The sequence below is a fragment of the Puma concolor genome, chromosome C1 (genome assembly GCF_028749965.1).
Source record: "Puma concolor isolate L17-30 chromosome C1, mPumCon1.1.hap2, whole genome shotgun sequence".
Classification (NCBI taxonomy): Eukaryota; Metazoa; Chordata; class Mammalia; order Carnivora; family Felidae; genus Puma; species Puma concolor.
Window position 1 is genome coordinate 183,390,221 of NC_141674.1, and position 15,040 is coordinate 183,405,260.

General features: G+C 40.8%; 1 protein-coding gene across 5 annotated transcripts in view; it reads left to right on the top strand.

Moving 5' to 3' along the window:
- SLC39A10 (solute carrier family 39 member 10) overlaps positions 1-15,040 on the top strand; it is a 147,683-nt gene that overhangs the window by 70,670 nt on the left and 61,973 nt on the right. The window contains exon 1 of one of the 5 annotated variants that reach the window (XM_086719183.1): positions 8,338-8,467. The exons of 3 other annotated variants lie outside the window; for them this stretch is intronic. The gene's annotated coding sequence lies outside the window, so the exon portion shown is untranslated. Of the gene's footprint in view, positions 1-8,337; positions 8,468-8,558; positions 8,661-15,040 lie in introns of those variants that run through there. One more of the 5 variants, XM_086719181.1, reaches the window with a different exon arrangement.

A 15,040-nucleotide genomic window follows, 5' to 3' on the forward strand; every position in this document is an offset into this window, starting at 1 on the left:
CTAATACTCAAAGAGTACATGAAGCTGAATCCATTAAACAATTCCACTCTTTTCTTGCATCTAGAAATTAGGTTTTCTTAGCATCTAAGGTAAAATAAAATGGCATGGATTTAATCATTATATTTGTTTTTGTTGTGGTAAAATATACATAGAATTTGCCATTTTAACCATTCTTAAGTACATCGCGTCAAGGACATTCACAGTGTTGTGCAGCCAGCATCACAATCCGTTTCCAAAATTGTTTCATCATCCCAGGTAGACACTGTAACCATTAAACATGAACTCCCTCTTCTCTTCCTCACCCCATCCCCCCACCCCAGTACGTGGTGACCTCTGTTCTAGTACTTTCTGTGTCTATGAATTGCGTCTGTTCTAGGCGTCTCATATCAGTGGAATCATAAAATATTTGGTTTTGTGTCTGACCTACTTCACATAGCATAATGTTTTCATGATTCATTCATATTGTAGCATGTATTTCTTCCTATTTGAAATTTAAAGCTAATGTTAATGTATTACTTTAAAAAATAGTAAAACAAACAAAACCCTGCAAAATACTGCTCAATTTTTAGGTATTGAAAATGAAGCTGAATGATCAGGTTTAAGAAGGGCCTTTCACGGCCACAGCTAGCAAGTTAATGGAGTTGGGGTTCCAGTTTGATTCTATCTCTTCGATGCTTATCAAATCAGCAAGATTTCTTTATCCATGATTACTTCACACATGGATTATTGCTATAACAGCTTCCTAATACATTAGTTTTCTATTTCTGCTGTGACATGTTACTTCCAACTTGGCGGCTTAGGACAATACAAATTTATTGTTTTACAGTTTGTAGGTCAGAGGTCTGACATGGGTCTCGCTGGGCCACATTCCTTCTGGAGAGACCCATTTCCCTGCCTTTTCCAGCTTCTAGAGGCCACCCATAATCCTCAGCTTGTGACTTTCTTTCTCTAGCAACATTGCATCACTCTGACCATGCTTGCACAGTCACATGGCCCTCTGACTTACCTGTCTCCATGTACTTGTGTGATTAAATTGAGCCTGCCTGGCTAATTTGTGATCATCTCCCCATCTCAAGGTCAGCTAATTAGCAACCTAATTCTATCCCCAATCTCTACTTTACTTTGCTATGAAAACTAACATATTCACAGGTTGCAGAGATTAGAACATGGATATCATTTGCAGGGGTGGGGGGAGGCATATTCTGCCTATCAAACGAATCATACTTGCTACTTCCTTCTTACCTGTGATCGTGGCACTTGCTGGTTTAAAATTCTTCAGCAGCTCTTAATGCCTTCGGGGTAGCATTCAGACTCTTCTGTATGGTACACAAAAACCCTGCTTACTGGCCCTGTCTCATCTCTTCCAACACCCCATGTCAAAAACACACATCAACACCACGGGTTTCAGTTCCCCGGTTGAGAACCACACTATTACTCATTTCATTCTTCTGCTTGCATTTCTCTGTCCTCTGTTTCATTACTTGGCTGTTTCCTACTAATCCTTAGGTCAGACCTTGGATGTCACTTCCTTTCTGAAGGCATTTTTGCTTTTGTTGCCACGGCAACCCATACCTATCTCCAATAGAGCACTTTCCATACTGTACTGAAATTGCCTCCTTCGTTATCTCCTTGACTGGATTGTAAGCTTCTGAAGGGCAAGAATTCTATTTTGTTTGCCCTCATTTCCCAGCTACTTGACAGAGTGGCTTGCAACATAAAAGGAGCACAGACTTTTGCTTGAAGATATTTCCAACCCTTAATTAACACTTACCTCTTTTTTCCAAGTCTCCAAGGGAGACTTGCAGAGGATAGAGATTCATCTAAGGACTGGAGTGAGTGTTTAATCCCCTAAGTGAATTTCACTTTAAATCTGCTGGGATATGTTTGCCTGCACCTGACCAATTCTTCATTGATGAGCAAGTTCATAGCTCACTTTTCCATGACTAATCAAAATTGTTAACATACACTTGATTCTGCTTAATTTTTAATATAACTGTACTGGTATAAATAAATACTTGAACAACTACATCAAATCACCATAAAGAGGGGAAAGCTTTTCAACTAAATGTATAACCAGATTGGCTAATTAACTTTCTAATTTAAGAGACTGTGGAATAAACATCTCCCTTGGAATTGATTCAAGCTAGTCAAGCTGAAAGATAAAGCAGAAAAGAACAAATGTTCACATTATAAGTATCTTGAAACGTTTTTATTCTATGCTTTATTCCATTTAAAATTTCCATTGACCTGCCACATTTATAGACTGAAAAGCCACCAGTTTAAGGTTCTACAGATTTTTTTTTTAAATTACCAACTTTTGCAGAGAAACTAATATAGATAACCTCACAAAAATAAGAGGCAAGGTAATGTAAGGGCTAAGAGCATAGCCTCCGGAGCCACACTGTTTGCACTGGAGTCCTGGGTCTGCCACATGCTCTGTAACCACCTTGATTTCTTCATCTGTGAAATGGGCATAATCATATTTACCTTGCAGGGCTATACAGGGTTAAAAGAAGTTATCATATTTAATTAATCAACACATTTTAAATTATACCTCTTCATGTATTTAGGGTGGGAAGAAAGACACTGAAAACTAATTCCCTAGAGAAAGCAACTGTCACTGTAATTGGAATGAAACCTGAGTGTGAGGAAATCCTTGGAAGCTGTAGGTGAGATCATCTATAAGGAAGCAAGCCAAGCATAGTGGGTTCTTAATTATTGGGCACTGCCAGAATCATTCCTCAAAAAACAGTAGGGAATATCTAGAACTGCCCTACAGATGTCAAATGGTAACAAGAGGTGGTGTACGGGATTCTGTGAAAAATGCAAAAGTGACTTATTCTAGTAAAAACGTAATTTGAGCTGTACTTAGAAATAGTGCAGGGAAAATCTGGAAATCCCTACAAGCTACTCTTGTTTTGACAATTCATTTATTGTCTTCCCTAATGTTTAGAATTTAGTTGTATTCCTGCTGTCAAACTTAATAAATGAAGATAAGCAATATTTGTTAAGCTAAACCAAATTATCTTGATTTTAAAAGATGTATTTGATTGGTTTCATAAATGTCAGGTGTGAAATGGGTCTCATTATTAATTGTCTTGGAATCTCTAGGCAAGATTTGAAATATGCTCTCTTGTGATGACATTTTAAATGAACTTTAAAAATGAGTTTATTAAGTTTAACCAGTTAAACAAATGAACCTGCTTTAAAAAATATTTGCATGGTAACTTACTGCTAATTCAGTTCCATGTTGATAATTTTCCTTAAAGCGTAACCATCGCCAAATCCTCTTCAAATTTGCAATATTCATGTGGATTATTTATGTTGCTCTTTTTATTCCTTTGGACTGGGAGTGAAGATTTGGAAAGTTGATTTTTTGCTGTGCTTTCAGAGTTCTAAAGGATCCAAAACGGCTGCCTCTTGGCATCTAGGCCCCCAAGCTTGGTACAAACTTACCAAACCTACTGTTTTCCTTCATTTTAGGATTTTCTGAGTGAACAAGACTGGCTAGGAGCAAGATTAAGAAGACGGGAATTTGTCTAGTTTTCCTTTTGTCCTTTTGTACCACATTACCCTTGGGAAACCAGATGATCATGTTTCCTCTCTCTTAAAACTTCCTCTTCAGAGAAGATAGGAAAAAAATACACCCTCACGGCAGTATAAACAATAAAATAGCGGTAACTTCCTTCAGGGTCAAAGTCCCTTTGGTTTCAAGACCCAGGAATAAAGTTCTAAATGTGGAATCCCAGGGATCGGTGAGCACAATAGACTAGGTCTGGGACAAGAAGTCTTCCTGGTACCATGTGCGCAAATGTGTGATGTGCCTGGTACCCTGGTTCCAGCTGCGATCTTCTTCCTTTCTTTCATTCTTCCTAGTGGTTCTTCCTATTTCTCCTAGGCTAGGTCTCATTCCTATTTTCGAAAGCACTTGCCATGGCAAATCAGAAGCTTTAAGCCTCTTCCTTATTGTCTTTCTTCCTGTCTAATACTAAAGGCCTTTTGTTTGTATTGCAATGAACTGAAACTGAAGGATCTAACTCGGCTAATGATAGCATCCTCTAGGGAAATGATATAAAAACTGACTTTTCTACTGGGGGAGGGGTGTTGTTTCAACTGTTTCATTTCTCCAATCTAGTTTCGTTTGTGCAGGTCACCTGAAACTCATTTTATTGGATAAGCCTACCAACTTAAAATGGTCTCACCTGACAGGGACATCAGTCAAATCTTGCTCATCAGGGTGGGATTGGTTCCTTTTTCCCTTTGTGTACCCTCCTCAAAGTGATGGGCTCTGTGGAAGAGGATGGTCGTGTCAGTTACATGAGTGTTGCTCATTAGAAATGGCTACAAGGATAGCTATGCTCCTATAATGAGCACTTCCCTGCAGATTCTCACAGTCTATCTTAATTTTGGGAGTGGAGAGTCTTTTTTTTTTAATGTTTATTTATTTTTGAGAGAGAGAGAGGGAGAGAGAGAGAGAGAGAGAGAGAGAGAGAGAGGGAGAGAGAGAGGGAGGGAGAGAGAGGGAGGGGCAGAGTGAAAGGGAGAGAGAATCCTAAGCAGGCTCTGCACTGTCAGCGCAGAGCCTGGTGCAGGCCTCGAACCTACGAACCGTGAGATCATGACCTGAGCCAGTATCAAGAGTTGGTTGCTTAACAGACTGAGCCACCCAGGTGCCCCAGGAATGCGAGTCTTTAGATGAGATGTCAGAGACATAATTTCTCAGGGGATCAGGAAAAGACTGCCCCACAGATTCCACTTCCCATCCTGACCCTGGGTTTGACATGTTAGATGTCACAGAGTGCCTTAGGTCTTAAGGAACAAAAAGGGGCGTGCCCTTTACATTTCTCTGGCTTCGGATCTGGAGCAGGGGCCTCTATCTCCAAGCTGAAAAACATAGTCTCCAAACGTGAGTAGACAGTTGTTAATTTTGAGGCCTAGGTTTAGAACATAGTCCTGATTACTTCTTTTTCATTCGTGAACACTTGTTTCTGGTACTTTGTACCGCCTACCCGAGGGCTGTACATCTGTATAATTTAGTCTTCCAGGTTCTCTTTCCTCAAGGCATAACCCTGTCTGAACCAAACTTGTTTGGACATGTAAAAATTGAGAGTTTAAACTGAACATGAATATAAGTAGTTTTCTTTATCTTTGGTTATTACTAAATTCATGGAGAGAACAATTGTTTGAAAGGTCTGATGTCTTAGAACTGGTTATGTTCTTTACACATTTAATTACAAGTTCTTAACTTTGTTGTTGATAGTCACTGTTTTCCCCTTTACTAGAGGGAAACCAAGTTTATGTCACAAACTTCCTTTAGTCACAACTAAAGATGGAGGTATGATGTGTGGTTCTTATTTTCTCTCTTTATTGCAGCTCTTTCTTTTTTCTTTTTTCACTTATTTTGAGAGACAGGACTAGTCAGGGAGAGGCAGAGAGAGAGAGAGAGAGAGAGAGAGAGAGAGAGAGAGAGAGAGAGAGAGATCGCAAGTAGGCTCCAAGCTGCCAGGTTGAGCCCGATGCGGGGATCAAACTACAAACCATGAGATCATGAGCCGAGCCCAAGTCAGGAGTCAGAAGCTTAATTGATGGAGCCACCCAGGCGCCTTATAGCTAGCTGGTTCTTTTCTAATCCTCTGAGGGGCAAAAAGTGCCATCGGATTTATTATATCATGCCTCACAAAGGTAGGTTGGTCATGCTTAAAATTTTAGATGAAATGAAATTGTGCTTGCAGCAGTGTGAATAAGCAAAACAAATGAGAGGTAAACCATTTACACGTAATTCGTAATTCGGTACTCTCTCTTCCTCCCCAGGCTTTTGCAAATCATCTACACGGTTTTTATAGTTCAGGTGAGCTTCTTAATGAATCAAATGAGGTAGATAGAAAAAAGTAACCTTTTTAGAAAGTTCTGATTCTAAAATATTAGGAATCTCTTACCCTGACACATTCCTTGTATATAAAATGGACAGAAATAAAACCTACATTATAGTGATATTTTTGTAGCACTCTCCATTGTTTAACTCAGCGGGTGATTTTGGAGTAGGCCTTCAACTCATTTGCTGAGATTCCTTTTCCCAGTAGGAAAAGTAATATACTAGTTTGCAGCTCATTTACTGAAGGTAGTAATTTTACTCTAAGCCCTGCCCTACTCAGAGTGGGTATACTTGGTCATATATGAATGTTTGGGTAAGTGTATAGAAGTGGGAGTAGCCATGGTCTATTTTCAAGTAGGTTTATCCTACAGTTTTATGCAGGTATATTTATAATTTGTAACAATTAGTCACCGAACCAATTAGAATGGAAGTCTTTGCTAACAGGCTGTCCTGTAGGTTTCCTGCTTAGCCAGGTCTTAACCCTTTCCTTCCTGAAATGTGGGAGGTCTGGAGAGTCCTGGGAGAAAGGGCTGGTACAGGTACAGGCCATGGGGGAACTGGACTCAGAGCTGTGGCTGTTGAACAACTTGTATGGAGGTATCTGAATACATGATGAATCAGTTCAGCTGCACTTGTGTGAACCAGCTGAACAGTAGCCTTATATAACTAGAAAGCAGCGTGGGTACCCTAAAATATAAGGAATGTAAGTACTGTATTTTATTGATATTTAGAAGAAAGACATTACATATATTGTAAAAGTGCTCATAGTAATGTGGTCAATAAAATAATTATGAGTCTTAAAACATAAGGGTAATTGGGAAGCTTTTAGTGTTCTCGACCTAAAAGATGTACTATACTGGTTTTATGAAATCTAAGGACTTTACTTCTGATTATATGAGATCTAAGGACTTCAGACTAAATTTAGACCAATTTTCTTAACCATGAATCTGAGGAAAATGGTCATTTTCTCCCAGCTAGTGACTATGGTAAGACTTGAAGCAAGGACTCAGACTTAATCTCTTCCCTACATCTCAGGACTTCTCCTGTCTGTGAAACTGGCACTAGTGGGTTCAATGGATTGGCTTTCCCCAGACAAGAAAAAAGGGATATAAGAAACTTAGTACCTTGGCAGTCAGTAGGTGTTTATTAAGCACCCAAAAGATCTTCTTTGCAGAGATACAAAACAAAAACAAAACCTTGCTTCACAGAGGTAAATATGCAGAATAGCAAGACATGTAGCCATACTAACTGGGTTTCAATTCCAATTCTCCTGTGATCTTAAGCAAGTCACTTAGCTTCCTGTGCCTCAGTTTCCTGGGGTGGGATAATATCTACCTCCCTATGTTATGAGCATGAAATATATATGTAAAGCACTTAGTAACTGATCCATCGTAAGACTTGCTATTACTATTGATCACGGTTTTATGCACTCTGCTAGACATCAACAAAGCACCCCCAGAACTCATCCTATTAAACAGATCTGACTGGATGCAGAAACAGGCACACCAGACGGAATACAGATAAGCCTCACCATGAAGATTAAGTAACTGTAGGAAGCAGAGTAATAAAGCAAAGAGAAGGTGTCCAGAGCCACCTTTCAGGAAAATATGGGTTATGAATTGCTTAAGAAAAGGGGAGGAGACAATTCAGGTGGCAGGTATGCTGTGAGCAAAGGAATGGGAGCAAGAATGAGCACGAGGTAGGCAGGAGTCCGTGGAATTGCTTGGCTGGATCAGGAGTTTTTGCCGTTGGGTGTTAAGAAATAATCAGTGAATTAGGTAGTAGGAAGTGGTGGAAAAGCTTGGAAAGTTGCCAAAGTCTCAATAATTACTGTAAGTGTTGGACATGCTCTCTGAACTCAACTTTTTCTTTGAGGTTTGAAAGGCCTGCAGGAAGTGCGCTTGAGAATAAATTGTGGGGTGGAGAGTGAACTATGCAAAAGGTCTTGCGCTTAGCGCTAAATACGAGGTCCCTTTTGCCCTAAGAGACCGAAAGTTTATTTTAACAAAGGGGAGGAGTTAAGTTAGTGTAGATGTTTAACTCACGTACAGATAAACATCTTAATTTATCGATCTGAAACCTTTTGGCTAAAGCGTTTGCGCTTACAGTTTCCATTACTCATCCGCCTCCCCAGGGCTGCAGCAACCGACATGCAAAACCGGGATAAAAAGCGAGTGGTAAAGGGCGCTCCACGCATGCGTTAGAAGCCGCCCCAACTCCCCCGCAGCGTCCTTTCTTGGAACAAAACTACCGCGGAGCCACGGGGCTCCGCAGTTTGCGTAGACTCGAATTTCCTACTGCTCGCTCTGCCCGTGTGGAATCCCGAGAGTGGTGCAGTTCCCCTCCGCAAGTTGCGTTGTCCGAAGTGAATGGCTGGGTGGTGCGTGTACGCCCAGAGCGTAGCACCCATAGGCGGACGGGGTGCGGCTGCGCAGGGACCTGAGTGGGCCTTGTACGCCGGTAGCGTAGGGTGGTGTCTGACGCGCGGGCCTCCGCGACGCAGTTAGCGCAGCTGGCTTTGGTGAATACACGATTTGGTGCAGCCGGGGTTTGGTACCGAGCGGAGAGGAGATGCACACGGCACTCGAGTGTGAGGTAACTATAAAACCCCGATTTGTTTACATTCCCTCCCCCAGAACCGGCCCCATGCGCGGCGGAGACTGCGAGTCCCGGGACGGCGGGGGGGTAGAAAGGGAGACAAGAACCGGGGAGTCCGGGCTGGGTCCCTCGGGGATCCGGGCGCTGCAGTCGGCGGCGGCGGCGGCGACGAGCCGGAGCAGAGCGCGCGGTGGGCTGCGCGTGGGGCGCCGCGGCTCCTCGTGTGCGCTCTGGACTGCAGCGGGGTTGGCGGCCGGGCAGCCTTCGTTCCGCGTGCGGGGCCCAGCGCCCGACCCAGCCTCCTGTTGAGGCCGGGGATTCGCGCGAGGAGTGGGGGAGTGACCGCAGGGCGGGCGGGCGGCGGTTGGGGGGCTGCGCGCGGACGGCCCGGGGGCCGAGGATGGCGTTGCCAGAGGAGGCGGGGACCCTAAGGCCGGAGGGTGGGAGGATCCGCAGTCAGGCCTTAGGGGGACTTGCGGCGGCGACGAATGCCTCGATTTTTCCTGTCCCGTCCTCCCCTCCGGTGGGGTCGGGCGAGGAGCCCCCGGGATGGAGCCTGGGCGCCGCTGTTAGCTGGAGGCTAACGGACGGTGGCGCCTCTGCTCCTGCCGCGGGAGGCCTCGTGGAGGCTTTCCTCCCCCACCAACCGAAAAGCCGAGGCGGGACGCGGGGGAGTTAACATAGAAGCCGGCTGGGGTCCCCGGAGCTGAGGCCTTAGGGTGGGGCTGAGGCTGAGTCGGTGGGGGGAGGCCGGGTGGGCCCGAAGGCGGCGTGGCGGCCCGGGCTTTGTTCCCGAAAGCCCTGCGGCGAGAGCGAAGTGGTCCCGGCTGGGGAAGTGGTAGCAGAACCGCCGCGGCCCCCGCCTGGCTTAGGGGTCTGCTCGGCTCGCTTTTCCCTTGGGATCGCCGAGCGCCCCAGCTAAGAAGGGGCCCTGCGTGGGCGCGGGCGATGATGTGGAAAGTCTTCCCGTGGCTTGTGTAAAGCCCGGTTCACGTGGGAGCCTGTCCACATGGGCTGTCTTTTAGGAGTTGGGCGCGAGGAAGAAGTAATCGGCCACAGCAGCAGCCCTCCTCGGAAGGGTCGTTCGCTCAAGTCCCTGTAAAAGAGTGACATAAAGCACGTAGTTTTTTTAAAAGCACGTTATATATACAGGTGGGGCGGTTTTTGTTTTGGTTTTGTTTTTAATGCCTTTTACACTGTTGAGTGCTCTGGTTTTACCTTGAAATTGAGTCGTTCTCCATAGAGCAAAACTAGCATGTGACAGGTTTACATAATTAAGAACAAATAATATACTGGAAAAGATGGAAATTTAGAATGTAGTTAATTGTAATGCACTGAAAATCTTAAGACTTTATGTACTTTTTTTTTTTTAAGGGACTTTCCTACAGATTTCGAGTATGAGTCACTTGTTCTAGATTTTGGGGGGTCCATACTAGACCACTCACATCCCTATAACTCGCTGAATATTCCAGTAGGGAGAGAGATAAAGTGTCAGTGACAAGTGGTATGAAGGAAATAAAACGATATACTGGAGGGATTTTTTTGTTTTGTTTTTTAATTGCTCGATTAGCCTCAGAATGATGATTTTTTAAATGTGGAATATATAGGATTACAACAGAAACCAACTATATTGAAATAATCAAAATATTAAATATGATGAAGTAATCCATGCTTTAGTAGAGCATTAAATAGAGTAGTTTCAGGTCTAAAGCCTAATTTTAAACTAGGACTCAGTGGTCTTTAAAGGACTTAATGTGTATGATTTTTTTTCGGATAAACTATCAGGTACTGCATTTTACTCTGGTTTTGCCTGCATTCATAACAAATAACTAAATTTCAGAGATGAGAATAGTATTTTTTTTATCCAGATTCACAAAACAATATTATACACAGACTTCTGGTTAACACTCCTGTGCAGGAGTGACTTTGGTGCTACTTTAAGAGCTTCTCTTAAGAGGTGTCAAATCAGTGACACGTGTGATGAGCTGTAATTGTTCTTCCCATTGCCAATTTATGTTCCACACTTTACAAGCCAACATGTTTCTTCCCCTTCTTGAGCACCTGATTTTGAAGTACTTTTAGGAGGCTTCAAATTTGGTGTGCAAGTACTACTCTAGGATTTTTTTTTAATTGTTTATTTATTTTTGAGACAGAGACAGAGCATGAGCAGGGGAGGGGCAGAGAGAGAGGGAGACACAGGATCCGAAGCAGGCTCCAGGCTCTGAGCTGTCAGCACAGAGCCTGACAGGGGGCTGGAACTCACCACGAGATCATGACCCAAGCCGAAGTCGGGCGCTTAACCTGCTGAGCCACCCAGGCGCCCCAAGGGTGTTTTGGTTTGTTTTTTTTTAACTGATTTATGGAGAATAGGATATAGGTGTTAGAGCAAGGGAAATTATTATAAATTATTATTAAAGAGAATTTACTTTGCTATTCACTTCCCTCAAGCTTTAGCCAGTATTGGAAAGAATTTAAAGCTTTGGAGTGAGACTTAACGGTTCAAAACTATGACCCATTATTAACTAGTTTGGTTACTTCGAGCAAGCTGCTTTATCATAATCTTTTATCTATGAACTTGTGCTAAAAAAAACCTACCTCATGGGTTTACTGTGACCTTTATAAATGACATTATGAAACAAAGAGCTGCAGAAAAACTTAGTTCGTTTTAACTTATTTTCTACATACAAATGTTTCAGTTTTGCATTAGTTGAAGGACTGCTTTATGTCTTTAACTCTGATAACTTGGTTACCCCCAGAATGAGATTTAATGGTCTCTACTGGGCCTTTGCCAAGGGTAGTTATCCTATTGTTGTTACTTCTATGTAGTAATTCATAGGTTTTTTTTTTCTGCCTCTCAACATTTTTTTTTTTTTAGCTTACAGTTACATGTGTACATCTTGTTTTCCCTGCCTGACTAAATTTCTGACTTGGGCACATATTCCATAACTTTCTGTCACATAATGCTCATGACACGTTATTCAGTGAATGCAAAGTTTGCTTATCAACCTCTTTAATCAAGTTTAAAATTTTAATTGAATGTAACAAAATTTAAACTTAGTATTAGCCCAAGGAAATATTTTGGATAAAAATGTCATTCCTGGTCTCTGTAGTGCCTACTTCAATGGAAATGCCATGGGTTTTGCTTTTATCGAAAGGACATCAACACTAGTGCATTTTTTTTTTTTTTTTTTGTCACTAGTGCATTTTAAACTGATACAAGAGAAATTACCCAGTAGAACCTGGAAAGAAGTATAGGTATTCAAAACAGAAAGCTATCCTTTTTCCTTTATAACAAATTTTAAAACCCTATAAAGTCATCTCTCATTATACTATAATTCTCATTAAAAATATACTAACTTCAGCTTGGAGTTGACGTTAGAAGAATGCCCAGGCTGTCCCAACAGCTTGATGCTGCCGCCTAGTGTTTGATTTCCCTTGAAGTTTTCTTGAGCTTAGCTTCATCTTCCGAAATAAGATCTATTTAATTTAGAATTAGATTCCTTAGTGCTAGATTATATGCAGACTACCATGGGATTTCCTCCACCTGGCTAGTGTTGCTAATAAGATGGGCACGGTCATTTTGAATTGGTTAACTTGATTGCTTTTAGCTGCTAGTTTTACAAGAATGCAGCAAGTTTTGGGTGGAGGTAAAACTGTATAATGCCAAGTTTCCCTGCAAGAATAAATGTGGGGTTTTTAAAAAAGGTGTATGTTATAGGTGTATTTTTGAAGTTAGCTTTGTATATGAATAACAGCAGTTTTATTCGTCTAATCTGGGTTTATGGTGTGAAAAGAGTAATAGAAAATTTTGTTTTCTGGCTTAATTTAGTCCCATTTAGCTTTGTACTGCCTTGACTGTACTGAAAATAAAATTTGAGAATATTAAACATATGGTGAGTGTTTTTTTTAAATTCAGGTTTATTTTGAACTATGATTTAGAATGATTTCTGAAAAATCTCAAGGATCTGTAATAACCACATTTCCTGTAGTCCTATAAGGTTTCAAATTAGACCAGTTACCAGTATTCTCAACTACTTTTTTCTTTTTCATTAATTTCTGTTTATAAGTTCTTTGAGTTGACCATGCAGTGATTTTTGAGTTTTTTCCAAAGTAAGCAAATGTATTCTCAATAAAAAAGTTACTACACTCAGAATATTCAAAAATGTACTCAGGTATGAAGGCAATTTACAACTTAAATTGTGAGGTGTTAAATAACAATAGCATTGAAATTATTTCCAACTGTTTAAGAAACCATACTTAATGTTTAGACATGTTAAAACAATTCTATCAAATAGTGTTGTCAAATTTTATTTTTCTATTAAAATGGTTTTTTTGGTTGATAATACAGGGACTGGATATTTACTAGATTTTTAATACTTGATTTTTTCATGTTAAACGATGTTATTAGGGGCACCTGGGTGGTTCCGTCTGTTGAGCGGCCAACTTTGGCTCAGGTCATGATCTCGCGGTCTGTGAGTTCGAGCCCCGCATTGGGTTCTGTGCTGACAGCTCGGAGCCTGGAGCCTGCTTCAGATTCTGTGTCTCCCTATTTCTGCCCCTCCTGTGCTCATGCTCTGTCTCCCTCTCTCAAAAATAAGTAAACATTAAAAAAAAAAATTAAAAAGATGTTATTAAAATGGGGTGGTGGTGGTGGTGGTAGGTGGCAGTGGTTACAGGTTATTAGTATAGGGATAAAACCTAACATATTCAAGTATTTAAATTATTTTAACTAAGAGTTAGTGGTAGATGATTTTATAATTAGCTAATTTTATTATTGTATTTTATAATTATTCATTATATTGTAGATCTTTTACTGCTGAAAGGGAGATAGGAGGTAATACTTGTCCTTGCATTAACATTTCTAACAGCCGTGTTTACACTTAATAATATGTACCCTACTTTTGGGGACCATCCATTCCATTCAAAAAAGCGGTTTTGGGGGATTAGAAAAGTGAATCAGAATGTTGTAGGAAGTATCTTTATCTTACTAATATAGTAAGATTATGTCATGGGACCAGAAATAATAAGAATTACTATGAACTACATATCCAAGAGTTATTTTTAATCCTGTAGTGATTAAGACTTGTCTGCCATTGATCACTTCAGTTTCTAGATTTATTTTCATTCATACAGAAATTAGGAAACCTAAATGGTCTTCAGTTGTAGTAATCATGAAGATGTATGTCCCACTGTCCCATTACTTTAATGTCTGTAAATAAAAAATAGTTTCAGTGCCATGACACCCATAAGCTTTTTGATGATTTTTTCACTTTACATATTCTGTGAATTTTTGAGTTTTAAACTAGTGGTTTCCCCTACAGCTGTCTGCTGAATTTGTAATTTAAAAAAAATGTATAGATTAAGTCAAGTGTCAACAAGCTATGGCCCACGCACCAAATTAGCCTGCTTTTGTAAATTAAAGATTATTGGAAAACAGCCTCTTCATTCACTTACGTATTGTGTATGGCTGCTTTTGTGTCAAAATGGCAGAATCGTGTACTTAAGAGTCTGCACTGCCCGCAATACCTAAAATGTTAATTATTTGAATAGCTTTTTTAAGTCTGCCAGCCCCTGGATCCAGTTCTTAATGTTGTGTAATTATTTGATGTGTTGCTCTTATTTAAAATAGTTAAGTTTTCCTAGAACCTGTGTGACCTAAAAACTAGTAGGAAGCCAATCGAATAGAAATTTGTAGGTAATGATGTGAGTTCTCATGTGTTTTTCACCTAAATAGTACAACTGCTTTTTGTTTCTTGTCCTTGCCATGTTTCCTCTATATGAGGATTAGCGCCTTTCTTATGCTTGGCGTTGGAATATGAAGCCTTTGGCCGTCAACCTTGGGTTACCACCTAATTCTGTCAGCCGTTTCTTAGGTAGCATCTCTCGCAGTTTACCTTCTCTAATTTAAAATTTAAAAGGTGATCGTGTCTTCCTTGTATCTCCTTCAGAACAGAAAATGTGCCATACTGATTTTTATGCCTTAACTCCTTTTTCTCCTCTTCCCTCCTGCCTCTGATAAAGTAACTTTATTTATTGTATACTTATAGGCCTGTGAACAAATGTTTTGGTATAATAACTCTGAAGATGAATCAGTACTTTATTCTGATTATATGCAAAGAAGTATACTTTGTGCTATGTGGTGTGGTTTTTTTTTTTTTTTTTTAATTTTATTTTGAGAGAGAGAGTGTGTGCTCACGTGCGTGTGCTGAGGAGTGGCAGAGAGAGAGAATCTTAAGCAGACTCTATGTCCAGTAGGGAGTCCCATGCAGGGCTGGATCCCATGACCCTGGGAACATGACCTGAGCCAAAATCAAGAGACAGGCGCTCAACCAGTTGAGCCACGCAGGCACACCTGTGCTATGTTGTAGAGGAACAGAACCTTTTGATGGAGGCGGCTGTGGAGAGATTGATTTTATATGCCTTATCAAGATATATAGAATAATATGAGTAGGTATTACATTATAAAACAATGAGATCAGTAAAACAATGTTAGAAAAACAGATCTTGTGTAATTGTAATGTTTATTACATGACTAAAATTATATAAAAATGTAGAAAAATTAGGTAGTAT